A 6,000-nucleotide genomic window follows, 5' to 3' on the forward strand; every position below is an offset into this window, starting at 1 on the left:
CTGCACATTTTAAAGTGGCATTTTTTTTGCCCCCAACACAACGTGCACCTGTGTAATGATCATGCTGTTTAATCAGCTTCTTGATATGCCACACCTGCCAGGTGGATGGATTTATCTCAGCAAAGGAGAAATGCTCACTAACAGGGATGTAAACCAATTTGTGCACAACATTTTTGAGAAATAAGATTTTTGTGCATATTTAACATTTCAGGGATCTTTTATTTCAGCTCATGAAACATAAAACCAACACTTTACATGGTGCATTTATATTTTTGTTCAGTATAGTTATTTCTTGTGAAGGTTGGTATCCTACTTGAAATAAAATATGCGAGAGAATAAAATTAGCTACCACCAGCGACACAATCATGATACCCAGTAGGAAGCACTTCAACTCGGAAGGTATGTCAATAAGAAACTGGTGCACTCGTCGACGATTTATCTCAACGTGCAGCCCAATCAGACACGCCAAATGCTCAAGTGGCAACCAATCTGCCCAATTAGCTGATTCGCTTTCGATACTCCGACTCCTTTTGACACGCCGACTCGCCCATATTGGGCTGCAGTTACCCATACCTGTTACATCGAGCTGCCAGGTTATCTGATGGGAAAAGCTAACATGTTGCGTTGTGTCACGTGAAAGTATATCAATGATTTTAATTGGCTGTTTTTAAATTTAAACTTAAACTTTTTCTAATGTGATGGTACCGATTAATAAATCCTGCACACAATGTGCTTATTTATTTCTGTATTTTTAAACTGGAATAATCTTATTTTATTTGTTGTGTATTAAAATTGTTTGGTGAAATATGCATAAAATGAGAATAATTTCCTATTATTCTGCACCTTTGCATAGTTGTATTTCCAATTTTGATCATCATGATGATTTAGTGACTGCAAAGAAAATGTACTGATGTAGTGGCATTCTTTTTAAAGAGACGAACTTTCTGTTTTGTCTGCTTGGACTCAAGAGGTAAGTATGGTTGCGTTAACCTTTTTCAGGCAGTCATGTTCTTTTGATGAATGTATTTGCAATTTTGGCTGTATAATATATGTAGTTTTGATTAATGTATTTATGTTTTGAGAAGGCAACTACATTTTGAAAATGCTTACTGATTCGCAAAAGGCCACAGAGTTCTGTGTATTGTGGACTCTGTTTTGTAAAACGACAGCATTATTCCAAAAAATGCTTGTATGAGATTGAGAAAAACATGGCTATGTGGGGCTCATTGAATGCTGCGTAATAGCAAACCAGACTACCTGGGATTAACACTGGGTAATTGATGTGGAGGTTATCTTTGAAGGTAGTCATTTCCTAAATTGAAATAGATTATTCACTAAGCACAGGTATAGACGAGCATCCCAAGGGAATGGACATATTCATTATCTCATTTCTATTATGACTCGATGAAGAGTTAAATAGGAGGAGATCATGTGATGAAGGCAAAACCCTATTCCTGGACCAAGATGAGCATCTGGAACATTGGATTGATGATGACATTATTATTTTGATTTTACTGTGGAGCTGATGACCGTGAGATCCAGCTGACCTGGCAGACTGGCCCTCTAGACAAACACTGGTGAGGTAACTAAACAAACTAAGGGCTGAGGGGGACATACATTTTCTCCTTTTGGTAAAATCAGTGGACATTATTGTTTGCTCAAACTGACATCCCTCTGATTCTCTCCTGCCCTGATGATTGGTGCATGCATGGATCATGTATATCATCCCAGACAACACTGTTGATATCTGCTCTGGTTGTATTGTTGCCCAGGGTTATAGTGCAGGGCTGGGGTCAAATAAGAATTTCTTTGTTAACCCAGGGCCAATTTAGAAGTTTGAATTTGAATGGCAAACGTCAGGAGTAGGAAGTGCAAAAGTTGTTGGTAACAACAAGACCCAGTAGCAGCTGGTTTCCCCATGAAGGTAAACGCAAAGATTATCTATTATATTGACAAGATATTCAAGTGACCGTTCTAGCAATGGAAATACATGTCATCAAAAATGGAAGGCAGGCGGGAGCGGCGAGCTCAGGTAGGACCTGTCTAGCCAATGAGAGGGCAGATACATGTGATACATGTGAACAACAGGCACAACTCCATAAAGTTTTTTTTAAGTTGCCAAAATGCCACATGCATTCAGTTACAGTGCCTTCAGAAAGTATTCACACCCCTTGACTTTTTCAACATTTTGTTCTGTTACAACCTGAATTTAAAATGGATTCAATTGAGATTTTGTGTCCCTGATGTACACACTCATAATGTCAAATGGAATTTTGTTTTTGGAATTTTTAACAAATTAATACAAAATGAAAAGCTAAAATGTATTGTGTCAATAAGTACTCAACCCCTTTGTTATGGAAAACCTAAATAAGTCCAGGAGTAGAAATCTGCTGAACAACAACAACAACAACATAATAAGTTGCATGGATAGTGGTTAAGATTATTTTTTATGACTACCCCATCTCTGTACCACACACATACAATTATCTGTCAGGTCCCTCAGTTAAGAAATTAATTTCAAGCACAGATTCAACCACAAAGACCAGGGAGGTTTTCCAGTGCCTCACAAAGAAATGCAACTATTGGTAGATAGGTGAAAAAAAGCAGACACTGAATATCCGTTTAAGCACAGTGAAGTTATCAATTATGCTTTAGATGGTGTATCAATAAACCCAGTCACTACTCAGTTGCTGGAGAGGAAGGAAACTCCTCAGGGATTACCATGAGGCCAATGGTGATTTTAAAACAGTTACAGAGTATAATGGCTCTAACAGGAGAAAACTGAGGATGGATCAACAACAATGTATTTTCTGCACAATACTAACCTAAATGACAGAGTAGAGAAAAGAAGGAAGCCTTCACAGAATAAAAACATTCCACAACAACCTGTTTGCAATAAGGCAGCAAAGTAAGCCTGCAAAAAATGTGGCAAAGAAATTAGCTTTTTGTTCTGAATGCAAAACGTTATGTTTGGGGAAAATCCAACAGAACACATCACTGACTAACACTCTTCATATTTTCAAGCATGATGGTGGCTGCATCATGTTATGGGTATGCTTGTCATTGGCAAATACTAGGGAGTTATTTAGGATAAAAATAAATGTAATAGAGCTAAGCACATGCAAAATCCTAGATGAAAGCCTTGTTCAGTGTGCTTTCCAACAGACACTGGGAGTCAAATTCACATTTTAGCAGGACAATATCCTAACAAACAAGGCCAAATATACACTGGAGTTGCTTACCAAGATGACATTGAATGTTCCTGAGTGTTCTAGTTGCAGTTTTGACATAAATCGGCTTCAAAATCTATGTTGAGACTTGAAAATGGCTGAGTAGCTATGATCAGCAACTAACTTGACAGAGCTTGAAGAATTTTTGTGTACAAAGCTCTTAGAGACTTACCCAAAATGATTCACAGCTGCCAAAGGGGATTCTAGCATGTATTGACTCAGGGGGTTGAATACTTATCTAATCAAGATACAGTGCATTTGGAAAGTATTCAGACCTCTTGACTTCTCTTGACTTCTTCCATTTTGTTACGTTACAGCCTTGTTCTTAATTGTCCCCCATAATGACAAAGCAAGAACTGTTTTTTAGACATTTTTGCGAATTTCCAAAAAAATCTAAAACTACAAGATGAAAGTTACATAAGTATTCAGACCCTTTACTCAGTACTTTGTTGAAGCACCTTTGGCAGTGATTACAGCCTAAAGTCTTTTTGGGTATGATGCTACAAGCTTGGCATACCTGTAATTGGGGAGATCCCCCCCCCTCCTTCTTCTCTGCAGATCCTCTCAAGCTCTGTCAGGTTGGATGGGGAGCGTTTCTGCACAGCTATTTTCTCTCCAGAGATGTTCGATCGGGTTCAAGTCTGGGCTCTAGCTGGGCCACTCAAGGACATTCAGAGACCTGTCCCAAAGCCACTCCTGTGTTGTCTTGGCTGTGTGCTTAGGGTCATTGTCCTGTTGGAAGGTGAACCTTCACCCCCGTCTGAGATCCAGATCCACAGCGTGATGCTGCCACCACCGAGCTTCACCATAGGGATGGTGCCCGGTTTCCTCCAGGCGTGACGCTTGGCATTTAGGTCAAAGAGTTCAAACTTGGTTTCATATCTGGAGGCTTTTTGTTTGAAAATATGTTTTATCTGTGGATCTTGGTTAAGAGATTAGCATCGGGTTTAGTATGCAGTGGTCCCCAATGTGGCTTTTATAATCTGTATTTTGTATTTTCAACAATTTTATCATTGTGGAGTGAAGCTTTAATACATTTTTCTAACTCTCTCTGTTTCTCAAGCTGTTAAATCTGTTCTTCCCTCTCTTCACTTTGCTATTGCTACTCACTCATTCATTTGCTGCACTGCTTAGTTTTTCACTGGGGGTACAATATAGAATTCTCTTAAAAACCTTAACATTTCTGGTGGGTGTCTTCAAGGTAATAGTGTGTGAGTCAAGACAAAAACACACTTTCACTGTAGTTGTAGCGCCTCCTATTTTAGATGGACGGGTACAGCATCAGATAACAGACTCCATCCATTGCGACAGGATCTTTCAGAGCAACTTCCAGGTTTACCACCCAGAGGGGGTCGACTTTTTCCCCATATCAGCACATCCTTTAATGAGGTCCTGATGCTCTAGCTCCCCCTACTACCACATCCACCACCACCATGTTGATGAGGGGGCTAGTTTGGTGTGTGTTTGTGGTGGTTTTGGAGTGTGAAGGTGCACATGGTTGGAGCAATGGTACCAGCAGCAGTGGCAGCAGAGGGGTAATTACAGTCAGACAGACAGAATAATAAAGTGATAATAACTGTGCAGCTACCCACGTGCCAACCCCAACACCCAGGCCCGGGGACAGCCCAGTGATAAATGTAATAAGTCCTGGTCATAAAATCACAGACAGGCAGTACCAGGGCCATTCCCATTAAATACCATGCTGAGAGAGAAAGAAAGAAAGAGAGCGAGAGAGAGAGATTGTTGTTGTCTACTTCACTTGCTTTGGCAATGTTAACATGTTTCCCATGCCAATAAAGCCCCCTGAATTGAATTGAGAGAGAGAGAGAGCAGCATAGTGAGCCTGTGTTTGTGTGCATGTGTATGTATGTGTGTTTATTTGTGTGCACGTGCTCCCGTGTGTGTGTGTGTGTGTGTGTATGTAGGTAGTGTCTATCTGGAGTGTCCTCCTTGCAGCACTCCTAGCCAGGCCTCATTAGAAGAAGAGTGTTTCAGTCATTGCGAATGGAGATTTGCTGACAGCTCACATTTGCTAATCCATAAAGGTCAGGGGTCGTCTGATCTTCACATTCTATATCAACTTTAGTCGTCCTGAGGGAGCAGGCCCAAGGGGGGTCGAATAGGTTGCTACAGAGTTCTGAAGACTCAGAGGAGATTGGAAAACACAATGACAACTAAATCAATGGTCCCCTCGTCGCTTGGTTCGATCCCCCGCCCTCCCTCGCCCTATCAGTTATTAAACATGGAGCCCACGGCCACTGAAATTAATACACTATCCAATCAGTTCCCCATGCCCTAACACACAAAAACTCACAAACACACACACACCCAAACGCAGACTATAGGGCTCTTAAACCTGTCCAGCTTCAGTCAATAACCCTCCTCCACCACCACCCCTTTCTCTTTAACTACCTTTCCTCTCCTAGACCTGATCACCCACTCATTCCCTCTTTCTTCATTCCGGACCTCATCAATCTGTTTATATTTTCACCATTCAGTAAGACATCTTCGGAGCGGGAGGCGTAGCTAACCCTGACTCTAATCCTAAATCTGGCCTCTGCATCAGTTTAGTACAGTACACTATCTGAGAATGGAGTTGGCGTTTTAACATGTGGTCCCACTTTGGGTTTCCCAACAAGGCCTTGCCTTAGCCAAATTCAGTGGTGTTACTCTACCCTAACCCAACGGCCTCAAGAGTAAATACAGCTGTGTAACGGCCCCTCCCACTCACACCCGTGGAGAACACTGGCCCCCATTCATTTATGGCTGA

The sequence above is a fragment of the Oncorhynchus tshawytscha genome, linkage group LG01 (genome assembly GCF_018296145.1).
Source record: "Oncorhynchus tshawytscha isolate Ot180627B linkage group LG01, Otsh_v2.0, whole genome shotgun sequence".
Lineage (NCBI taxonomy): Eukaryota > Metazoa > Chordata > Actinopteri > Salmoniformes > Salmonidae > Oncorhynchus > Oncorhynchus tshawytscha.